Source organism: Haliaeetus albicilla, chromosome W (genome assembly GCF_947461875.1).
Source record: "Haliaeetus albicilla chromosome W, bHalAlb1.1, whole genome shotgun sequence".
NCBI classification, from domain to species: Eukaryota; Metazoa; Chordata; class Aves; order Accipitriformes; family Accipitridae; genus Haliaeetus; species Haliaeetus albicilla.
In genome coordinates, this window is record NC_091515.1 from 3,190,407 (window position 1) to 3,202,502 (window position 12,096).

Here is a 12,096-nt window from a genome sequence, read left to right on the forward strand (position 1 = left end):
ATGTGTGCTGTACTAGCAGAACAAGAATATCGTGGTGGCCACCTGTTGCATAGATTGCATCTGCAATTGCAAGCCTAAGGACAGTGATCTTCCTGATACCTGTTCCAGCTGTCAAAACTGGCTAATGCAAAAAGGATTTCATAGTTGTTCCTGGAGCAGGAGCTCTGTGGTGCAGGCACTTGACTCTTTCGACTTTGTGAAAGTACTTGCTTCCTAATAGGTGAAGAGTAAGTGAGTACAAGTCCCACCTAGGTGGTTGTTGGTTCAACGTGTCCAACAGGTATAAGAAATTCTTTACTTTTGCAAGCATGTCACGCACTTTTTGTGTTAATTGTGCTTGGGACAGCCACACAGAAGTTGAGAAACTGGGACTCTGTCTTTTGGACAGCATGGCCTTAGCTAATGCTAAAAGATCAAGGTCAGACCTGAGAACTTAGTGCTGACTGAGAAGCAACTGGTCCTCCAGTGACATGTAGCACAACCTTCTTCCAGCAGCACAAAAGCCAGAGGGGTTCACACTCAGCTGCCCGTACTTAAAGATAGGCAAGTTCCTATATAAATAGTATATTTACTTTTGACAGACTGGTATCTTAAAAAAAAATTAAGGAGGACCGCAGCATCACTTCTACCCAGATTGCCAAAACTCCTCAGGAAAGTCTTCAGCTCTGCAGAGTATCAGTTATAGAGGAGAGGACCAGGCTCAGGAGGTGGGAATCGCTAAGCAGCTGATGCTCCTCTGCAAACCTGCAGCCACCGTCTTTCTATGTGGTCTCTGAAAACAAGCGGCAGCTCGCGGGGCTGGTGTCCCGAGAGCCGCTGCCGAATACGGAGCTGCCCGTGTCTGCCAAGTCCGGCGGTAAATAAAGCTGAACTGCCCCTCTGCTAAGCCATGCATCAAGTAAACCTCCTGGGAATGGGATCAGGGGCTCGCTTCAAATGCAAATCGCCGTTCATCCCCGGTGGAGGCGCGGATTCACGTGCACACACTGCCATTCTTCCAGCTGTGAAAGCCAGACAAGAATTAAAACGCGTAATAAAGCACCTAATTGGACTTTGACCTCTGGCTGCAACGGCCCCGCGTGTGAGCGTGGATGTGTATGTGTGTGCGTGTGTTTTGCCCTCCTTGGCCAAATTCTTCCCCGGGGTAGCTGCTGCTGTCTAAATGGTGTGGGTCTGTCCGTCGCAGTCTGCTGCCTCTTGGCTGGGTTCCACCTGGCAGCCTTTTGGCTAAGCCCTTCGAACAAAATAATTCCTCTGTAGGGTCTTTCTTACTTTTCCCTGGGGGCTGGGAGCAGCCGGCGAGGACCCCAGGACCGCAGGGCTACGGCAGCAGCGAGAGGTTTGTGCCATCGCCCACCCCGTGTCTCCAGCACGGGTCTATCTCATTCCAGTTCTCTGCCCCCAACGTGGTCCTTGTCATGCAAAAAAGGCGTTCAAAGCTTTAGTGAATCCAACAGTGGATGTTTTGGAGGTGAAATTCCTTGATTCGTCTAGGCGGAGAAAGAAGTTGGGGTAGAGAAAGTGCCAGTGTTGGGTCATGTGTTGTTTTTTCTTTTTTTTTTAAGGTAAGAATCCCTGAGTGTGCCCAACTTCTGTATTTCCTCTAAAGCCTATGGAGATCTGGGGGAAGCTGCGTGCCATCAGGGCGCTGGTGCTTCAAACTGGAAGGAGGTTTTCCTAATAATTTCCAAAAGACTTGGAGGGCACTCAAGGGAGGCTGTGCTTGTGTGCACAGGTACTTAGCAGTTACCTCAGGGGACTGGGAGCTATCGATGGGTTTTGTGACCTGGCTGATTCACCTTGCTTTTTCTATACCTTAGTTTCTTTTAGCACACTTCATGTTGCTGCTTTATGCAATGTAATCCTTGGAGAAGTTACTCTTGATTTACTGGGTACCTGTAAAGCACCTGGAAAAACAGGATTTCAATCTATTTTGAAACCTCCAAGATCTATCCTTTCCCATAGCAATTAAATCCCCAGGAAGAAATTCTGCTCTATTATGCAAGGTGATCTACAGCCATCTCTTTATCTTCTCTCTACGCTGAGCAGCAGGAATAAAAAAAACCCAGAGAAAACAAACAAGCCCTGCCAGAGCCAAATGGGCTTCATATGGAGTTAATTCTTGTTTTGCTGTTGCACACACTGCAGTGATTTTTGCCTTCCTTTAATTCACCTCTCTCCCAACCAGCACAGGCTTGCACAGATGCAGCTGAAAGTGGAATGAGGCCCATGGTCCATAAACACTTCAGCAAAGATTAAAGGTACTCCATAAATGCAGAGTATGTTGTTGTAAGGTGTTTCCAGATGAGAGGAAAATGGATTATCCTTCAGCTTGGTCAAGAAAAATATAGTGCAGAGCCAGACTCTGGAAACCTGGTTTGAAACAAAACCAAACTGGTTTGAGAGACAAAGAAAAATATGCATTATCTTGTTCTCCTTGGTAGCAAATAGGGTTCAGATGCTCCAGCATCTGACATGATTTCTTCTCTTTTTATGGCGTAGCAGTGATGATTTTACTAGCTAATTCCTTGTTTGCTCTTCCCCTGTTTTAAATATGGAAAACCAGTAGTTTTCCTTCCACTCCCGGTTTTCTGCTAATGTGGACCAGTTCACTGACTTGAAGAGCTGATCGTACCTGCGGGTGACAAATAACCAGCAAACAGTAGTGAGTAAACTGGCTAAGTAAAGAGAAAAGTGTTGTTTTCTTGTGACACTGAAGCAGGCTTGATTGTGACCGAGCCGTTGGGAAAGTTTCTTGTGTTAAAAGGCAGAGTGAGGATTTGGTGCTATTAAATGCTGGGCTCCCTGCTGCTGTATGGCAGATTTTTGTCAAAACAACCCTATTTGTTCCTTGGGGAGATTATGGTTTTGGTAGATAAAGGCAATATAGCAATGTAAGACTGACTTTGGAAAGGTCTCTTTGTACTATGTGGAAATTGATGAAACTTTCAGTGCTGTTCCTAGCACCAATAAAGAAGGTTTTAAGTGGGCTGTAATTTGGGTGAGATGGAGGAGCCTTGTTTAAATTCCAGAAAGTCAGCTATTACATCCTCATCTTAAGTGTTTGAGTTGGATCTGAAATTTCACCTTAGGCATTTAAGTTGGATCTAAAATTTTGCTGTCTAAGAGCTGAAAAACTCAGTCAACTCTTTGGTGTTGTTTTTCCTTTTTTAGGAAAAAGGGATAAAGACCTCAATATAGAAACTGCAGAGGAGTTATCAGGCATACCTGGTTTTGGGGGGGGGGTTGGGGGGTTGTTTTTTTTATCACTGTGTATATTGATAGCTAGATGGATATTCTGGCTCCACAGACCATACTCCACAGGGTGTTGGTAATTTAGACAAGGCGCATGCATGCGCCTTCCCCCTTCCACCATGCTGAGGGCTGAGCGCACATGGCCCATGCAGCCATATGCTCCAAAACTCATCCCAAAGTGTGCTCCTGTTTCTTTTTTGCTTCTCCAGCCTGGTTTCCATGTCTGTCAGTAAAGTCAAAGGGCAAAAAAGTGAGGATATGTGCTGCTTGCAGTAATCGTTGGTGGTTTGGGGAACTCCCTTGGGTTTTGATGCTCTGTCCCACACAGAGAGCCTTGGCCAAGAGCAGGAATCCTTCATGGTGGGAAGATGACAAGCACGTGGTAGGAGGCACTCCCCACCTCATGAGGCTCTTGGAACTCAAAGCACCTGTTTAATAATCTGAACTTGCTGATTTTCACAGCAAAGGCAGGGCTTGCAGCAGTTTGAGATCTGCTCTAGTGTCCTCTCGCTTTGCTTGGGCAGCTTTTCCAGAAGGTACAAGAAGGAGGTCGAGGAAGGGTTGACATACAGTCCAGGTCCTGCGCAGCAGGTGAGCACAGACTGGAGAGGAGGATTTATCTACAGATCTAAAAATCTGGGGTTCTCCAAGACTGAAATTCCTGCAGATGTTGAAACTCCTGTGCAAAACCTGTGTTTCTTGTCTCTTGACAAGTGAAAGCATCAACCGCAAAGTCCATAAAACACCAGGCTCTGGCAGGAGCGCTTGCAAACATGTTGGAGAACGGGTCTGGGGCCTTGGGTTCAGGTATGGTACGGTGTCCTCTGCTGTAGGAAAGGGCTTTTTTGCAGGGAGTATTACCATCTTAGACTTGGTTTCTGGGTGTTTTGAAGAATAAGGGACATGATAACAGCAGATGATGAATACAAAGGGGAGGTCACCAAGGGACAGGCGGGGGGCAGATCCTGTGGATGACTGGGTGCATTCAGGAGAGCCTGCTCTGCTCCCACCTGCCTCCTCTGGCACCTGACCACCTCTGAAGTACTCAGCTGAGTTATTTTAGGCCCCTGAGCTGGACCATAAAGGCCAAGATGGATAAGACCAGATGTATTGTCATGGGCAGAAAAAAGTACTTTATCTGTGGTCTTACTGCACAAATTCTTCTTTCAGACTTCTTTGTGTCTCTGGACTTTCTGTGTGATGAGAAAGTGGTTGAGCAGGAGAAAAAAGAATGAAATCCATTTTCCTAACTCTTCCTCGCTTATTTTGCAATGCCAGCTATGCTCAGAGGGTGGTCCAGGAATGCCAATGGTCTGTAGGAAGCTACTCCATTCCTAGTCACAGTCTGTCACTGCTTTGGCTTGCAACGTGACAGCAAATGGCCCCTCTGATTTGATGCCCCCCAGCCTGAACACCCCCAGACTGGCGGTGCTTGGGGAACACATCCCTTGGCTGTTACCCAAAAGGTCTGGTCATGGATGAGTGGAGTAAGTTGGTTTTACCCCAGTAATTGGTGGGAGGTTGTCCTGCAGCTTTACAGGATTAATAAGGGACCTAAGCAGCAATGTTGTCTTTCTGGTGTGCTCCCTTGAGGGCGTGAGTAACATGTGGGGGACCAGATTGTACCCAGAAGCTGGGAATTGAAAGCTGCTGCTTGGTGACCCACCATCGGGGACTGTTTCTTCAGCAGACTTCAATGAGGTAGGAGCTCTGATAACGTTCTCCTGTTGAAAAAGGCTATAGCTGCCAAAATAAGCGTGTCCTTTTTTCACCCTTGGTCAACACTGGTCGTTGACGTCATGCATGGAGTTGAGAGGGACTGTGTCTTTCTGCTTATTCTAACCTGTGCTTACACACAGCTGTGTACAGGATTGCCACATGGATAGCTGGGGTCATACTTGGCATGTTGTAAGATGTCCCTTGGTAGCCTTCATACGCTCCGCAACATCATCCTGCGTTTGCTGTGGATCTGCAATATAATAGTCTTAAGCCATCAGCTCAAAGAAAGAAGCCACAAGCTCAAGATGGTGCCAGCATAAATGTTTGTCTTTAAATAGATTTCACCTGTGAAAATCACCTTCAACCAGTCTAGGTTGCTGGTGACATCCTTTCCCACCTCTCAGGCTTAAACAGGCAGCTCATGTCCAGACCTGAAGCAGTTTCCCCTGTAATCGCAGACAGTAGGCGCAGCGAGAACAGCGAGTTACGGCCGTGCTGTTGAGAGATTTCTGGGCTCAAGACCCGAATACCTGGGTAGGCTTCGAGCATCCTGCAGGAACAGAGACCAGCAACCTCACAGTCTGGTTTTGGCAGTTTGCCGAAGGGTTTATAGCCTATTTGGTATGTCTGGGCTAGTCTGTGACCTTAAGGTTGTCCTTAAGTATCAGTGTTGACGACCAACCTTGGATCTACTTTGCTGTTCTGTGCTATAACGAGAGACCCTTTTTGTGGTCAGTCAGCCAGTCAAAATATTATATCTGTGATTGCTTCAGCATCATCTCCAGAGACTCTGGAGAGTCAACAGGAGTCTAGTAGCCAGGAGGGAGATGCTTGGTGTGTATTTTGCAATAGGTCAGCTCTAATTGCAATGGGTACAGAGACTATCTGCAGCCTAACAGGCATTGTGAGATTTTTTTTTTGTCGTTGGCTCCTGTGACCTTCCCTGGACCTTTCTGCCATGGGGCGGTGGATCTGTTCACAGCAAAATTCAAATTAATAGCCTCTAATATCTGTAACCTGCTGCTCCAACTGCTCCATGATAACAATTTTATATATATATGTGTGTGTATATATATATACACATACTTTCTGCCCCACCCCCCAAAAGCAGGTTGAAAAAGCTACATCGTATGAGCCCAAGCCTGGACTCAGTCCTTTGCCTTTGTTTCTTGAGCTCGGTCCCATTAAAGCTACGTGATGGGATGTTCTACGCGGAGCAGTCTGGGTTAGCTGGCACCAACAGCCTCCTGGCTTGTTGGAGCAACAAAATGCTGTTGAAGCTGCGTAAGGAGGTAACTCGGTGGGATAAGAAAAACAAATTTTGCTTGCTTCTTAAATAAAAAAGCTTTTTTTAATGGAAGTTAAAAACTGATTCAGCAAAACTGGGAGAAAACAACACAGCAGGAATTTAAAAATCAGTTTCTGTTTGTCTGCCACAGGGTAGAACAATGTGTGTCTTTGTTCAAAGCACAGATTATGCAGGAATAAAATAATAAATAAAAGGGCTGCTGAATGGAGCTGACATAGTGTGCCTTCTGAAGGATACTGAATTAATAAGAGGAATAAATCATCCTTGGTTTACAAACATGCTTGCTAGTGTGCTCATCTCCCAAGGTGTAAATGAGCCCCAGCCAGCCCCTGATGGTGAGTAGCTGTTTCAGTTCTCTGGGCCAGGTCTGGAGCTGGTGTAAAGCAGGTGCTGCAGGTGGCTTTATCCTGATTTAAAACAAACAAACAAAAAAAAAAAAATAGAGTGAGCAGGGAGCAAAGCTCTGCTGTTGTACAACCGCCACGGATCTCTCCTGAGCATGGCAAGGAGCGTGGCTGGGGGAGGACGCAGTCCTTCGACTGGCTGCAAGTTTGGGTAGGGGCTGGATGTGATCGTATGATCACCAGCTGGTGATAGCTTACAAGCATGTGGGAGGAGAGCTCTCATCCCATAGAGCCTTCCCAAGGGGCTGATGTGAGAGCAGAGCACAGGAACCAGCACTGCAACCCCAGTTTATCTCTGGCACTTCCCAGGAAAGGTTCCTCTTGCTGTGCGTAGTAGCTGTTTCTTCCAGATGCTCAAGCCAGGATCCCTAAAGATATTGAGGATGGAGCCCTGTAAATGCCTTTGACGTTTGGGATGTGCCGTTTGGCTCCTATAGAGTCTTCCAGTGAGGCGGGGGGCTGATATTTGGCAAACGGGCTTGACCTTTGGTGGCCTCCGCCGTGGCTGGGTGCACTGTGCCTGCAGCTGCTAGCACAGCTCCTGGTGGGTACTTCCACGCTGCCTGGAAGGAGTTTATTGCGTTGGCTTTACGAGGGGGCTGACGTGGTCAGCATGTCCTTCATCACTGTTTATGGACAAACCTTATAAAACTACTTGCCTGATCTCAGCCGCTTTGCTGCGTGGCTCTGGAGGTGCAGGGACGTGGGAACCTACGTACACACCGTCCGCTTGCTAAGGCAGTGTCGTTGCTCTTCTTACCCTGGCTGTTACTGGGGCCACGAGCAGGGGCTTCTGCTCCAGGGTGGGAGCAAGTCATCCTCAGGTTCTTCAAAGCTTGCCCTGGATGCTCCTCTATACCTGGCCATTCCTCAGCTAAGGAGGGGGAGAGTGCTCAAAGTATTCCAGGAGTTACATCTTGGGGAGCTTAGCACATGGGGAGATGAGGAGGAGCTCAGGGTGTTGTCTGAGCTTTGGAGAGGGTCAAAATGTAGGTTGTCCTTGGCTGAGCTCTGTGCTGTGAGGTTGTTTCTTGGCAATGGTGGTGGGAAGGACCTTCTGGGTAATGATGAGTTGGTGGATAGGTTGGGAGTGGTGAGGTTGAGCTGGATGGATGGAGCGTAACTTCATGGTGGAGAGGAGTTACTGGTGGGTGAGTGATGGGAAAGAGAGAAGGTGGAAGGAAAAGACTGAGAAAGAGGTGGGCTTGGGCTTGGACCTGAGGGTCCCAGGGGGACCGGTCCCCAGCTACAGCACTGCTGGTGGGATTGTGCCAGCAGCCTTTGGGGTTTTTAATTTTCCAGCTAACATTTGAGCACAGGTATTGAGCCTTTGGAGGACAAGCATGGGCTCACTGTTTCTCCAAATGTAGGCAGGGGACGATTCTTCTAAAGCTTGGCAGAAAAAGTAATGAGGAACATAGATATGGATCTACTGGGGAGAGGTGGTGGCTTGTGGGTGGGAGCCAACCCCAGGATGCAGCTGCAGAAACATGGGTGCAGGTTGACTTTCACAAGCTGCGAGGTGAGAGGAGTTGTGATTATGCAGAATTAACTAAAAAAGTTGTCTTCTATATGATTTCTGGAAAGTAATGATGAACAGCAGAGCTTGGCTTTGGCTCTAGCGGCCTGTACGTGATGTGATTTGAATTAACATGGTCATCTTCATTGAAATGGTTGTTTTTAACACACAATTTTGATACAAATAGAGTGGAAACTTTTTTCTGGTTACTTTCTCCTGTCCCAGTTATTTCCAGTATTAATGATTATTATCTTAAGGAGATAGTATTTATTTAAATATCATAAGTCTATTTGATTTTGTCCTCGCCTCCCTCCACTCCTTAATAACTCGTAATAGGACTAGAAGAAAAGGAAACACTGATGGTTTTTTATATTTTTTCCCCATTTTTTCCTTAATCATTTGACAGCATCTCATTTATACAATCAGGTTCATTGCTTCTCCCACATATTTGGCAGACTTTCTCCACTTATTTCTCATGGCCTTCCAGTTGGGAAGGGGAAACAACTTTAAAGAACGCTAAAATCGTATTACAGAGCAGCAAAAGTTAATTGAGGATCTCTGGATCCAACTGAAAAAACAGAGCTTCTTTTGGCTCAGCTTTGTAAAGATGCACTAGATATCAAGTTCATCGTGTCCTGTTAAGTAGCTGTTGGCCAGAACGCAGAATCGGTCTAGGTCAGGGCTTTGATGTTGTTACTGGAGCTGGCTTGGAGGCAGCGTGTGGCTTGGACTTCAGACAGGAATTTAACTGAGGATGATGGGAAGAAGAAACAGGAAAAAATGTATGAAGTTTAATTTTTCTGAATTTATGCTTTTTGCAACCAGTCTTGCAAAGTGCAGAGCGTGCTCCATGCCTAGGCATTTCGGCAACAGGTCAACTTCTGTCACCTTCCTGGAGCAGCATCTCTCCGTGGGTTAAAACCCACCCAATTTCTGCTGAAGTCTGAGGAGAAACTCCTGCAGATTTCAAAGGGAACCCAGCTGGAAGACTCATGCACGCGCTTAGCTGCGTTTGGTGTGCGTGTCCTACCGAGCAGTGCCCCGGCCGGTGAACCTGAACTTGTGTGAAAGTGGCTGGTCAGAGCTCTTGAGATGAGGACTCTGGAGCCCGACCGCCTTCTCTGCCAGGAGGAAGCTTTGCAGACACAACTTGCAGGGAAGTTAACGTGTTCCTGCTTTTGCAGCTTTGGCTTTGCTTATGGAAATCGCTGAGGCAAATACCTACAGCGTGTAAACATGCTGCTTCCCTCCTGAGAATAGATGTTCTACCATAACAGCCATTAGGAGTGTCCTCCTCTCCCTTTTAATTTTCAGTTTCCTTCACCTTCTTGCATATTATATGGGGATTGGGGTGTAGACCATATTAGACCAGGCTGAACAAGAAGAAGAAGGCTTCAGTAAGTGAAAGAAACTCTTTGACTATTCTTCTGCTCGGAAGAGAAGACCATGTACCCTTCTGGCGTGTGTGCTGAGCAGTTACTCAAGGTCAAGGCATCTGGGATTTGTCTCTGTCACTGACTTGTGGAATGCTCTTAATGCAAAGCTACTAATCTTGTTGTGCTATCAGTTGATTTTGTTGTGTTTGAATTTAGTTATTTGCATGTTAACGCGTTGAGGATGGCAGCCTTGCCCGATCACGGAAAGGAGAGTTGTGCTGCTCTGGCTCCCAGGCTTCCCTGTTATTCCCAGAGGTGCAGGTTAGCGATGACTATCAGGTGGATTTGTGTTCCTCATCAATAAAGTCAATGCTAATAAACTCTTTGTATAGAGAGCAGCAAGCTTTCTGAATAACCTTAGTCATCTGTAAACCAGCCAGATCCACCATTCTGAAATTTAGAGAGAAATGTCAAGCTTTATTAGCCAACTGATATTTTGAGATCCGTCATTAGAAGTTCCCTCCATTGCAATGTATGAATAATATATAATCCAGCTTTTCCATGGGTGTTTCTTTAATGGGTTATTCAAAGAACCGACAGATTTGGCTGTTTCACAGAGATCTGCGGAGCAAGGATCATCTTCTCATTAACATCTGCAGATTTTTATGGCATGGGAGTAAGATTGTTTCAGTTATACTTCCTTAGCTCCAGCTAAGCTGAATGTGGCCTTTCTCTTCATAATTTGGTAGGATATATCGGTTTTCAGCCAAAAACAGGATATGGAAAGCCATATGGAAAGGAGGGGAAAAAAAAAATCAACCAGATTTACCTTAAGGTTTGGTCCAAGTCTTGTGTCATTTCTTACTTTGTCTGAGCTGGTTTGCCTGTTTGCAATAATTAGGACAGCTGGCTAGGAGAGGTGGAACAGGATGGCCTGGAAAACCTTACTTTTATTGGTCCCTTTTCCTCAGTTTTCAATGTTATTACAAGTCAGGTCAGAAGAAAAGGATTCTGAATGTTTGTACTTTGATTCTTCTTTATATGGTTTGCCATAAGCATCCTAAAGCTTTGTGAAACAGCTGCAAAACAACTGAGAACAGAAAGGACAGACATAGGAAAAAAAACAATCAAGCAATAAAAAGTGATTTGATTTTTTTTTTTTTTTATTTTAAACTTGGGTCAGCTCTGGGTCAAGCTGCTTTACCCATCCCTCTGGACAGCATGAGGTCTCCTGATACTTTTGCATGGATTTGTAAAAGTTGCCAGATTCTTTGTGTTTGCTGCTGGGCTGGATGGGATTGCTAGGAAGGCAATGAGCTGTATAATTTATGTTGGAATGTCAGCATCTGAACAGGCGTAAAATTACAACTCGTTATCACGGTCCGAGGAGCAGGATCTTGGGTTTCTTGGACAGTTGCGGTCATCTTTTGGTGAGGCTGCTTTTGGGGATGGCTGAAAAGCTTTTACCTGGTGGAGTGGGGCTGCCTCATTATTTCAGCATGGGAAGCCAGCAAAGAATGTGCTGTCCTTGTTCCCGAAAGGACTGGCTGGTCTCTCTCTTTTCCTGAACACAGCTGTTATATTGAATTTATTCTGCCCAGATTTTGGAAAACTGTCTATGTGCGACAGCTGGTACCTTCCGTGTCAGGGATTTCTGCTGACCCATCTGACGGCACCGACCGAAGGGGTGATGCCACGCTGGGAAACGGGGGAGAAGCAAGCTCCAAACAGCCTTTGTGTTCAACTTACCTTCAAAAGCAAAGATGCTGGTGGGGGGGAACCTGGCGAAACGTTGCCCGATTGCCGCTGCTCGCGGGAGCTGGTGCTGGCACTCGGATGCCGGAGCTGGGGCAGCCCCGGGTGGGGGGTGAGGAGGGTCGTAAAGCGTTCCCCGTGCGGGGCGTATTGTTTCTCCAGAGGCACGGCCTGACCTTTGGTGGGACCCGACTCGTGGGGCTGAATGGAGTGGCTGTGAAAAAGTGATCCTGAATAAACCTGGGGGATGGGGAGGGCTGCCGGGCGGCTGAGAGCAGGGTGGTCAGCCCTCAGCCCCACGGCCGGTCCAGCCTTGGCCCCGCTTGGCACAGATTTTGGATGTGCCTGTTCTGCTGACCCTAAATTCATTAGATATTTCCAAAAAACCCCCACAAAACAACCCCCTTCTCTTTGTTTTTTTTACTTGTCTAACGTACAACCGTGCAGGGATGCGTGCTGACGTGCCAGGAGGTGTGATGTTAGCCTCAATACGTGGAGCAGCAGGAGCGATGAATTTGGGAGCCCACGTTTGCTGTGTGAAGGGCCAGATGCCCGGAGGGGATGCCCATGGATGCGAAAGAGCTGCAGCCTGTTCCTCCTCTCTTGCGCGCTTATATTCTTTACCCTTTACCTCGTAGAAAGCAGCTGGATGCAGAAGGGGCCAGCACCTGCTTGTCCTTGCACCAGCCCTTGCACTGCAGCTCTATCCAAGGGGTAGCATGCAAAAAAAGATGTCTGGAATGGTTTCTGGTATTAGTG

General features: G+C 46.9%; 1 long non-coding RNA gene across 2 annotated transcripts in view; it reads left to right on the forward strand.

Annotated features, from left to right (window-relative positions):
- LOC138683541 (uncharacterized) overlaps nt 1-12,096 on the forward strand; it is a 49,894-nt gene that overhangs the window by 19,783 nt on the left and 18,015 nt on the right. The gene's annotated exons all lie outside the window — the stretch shown is intronic.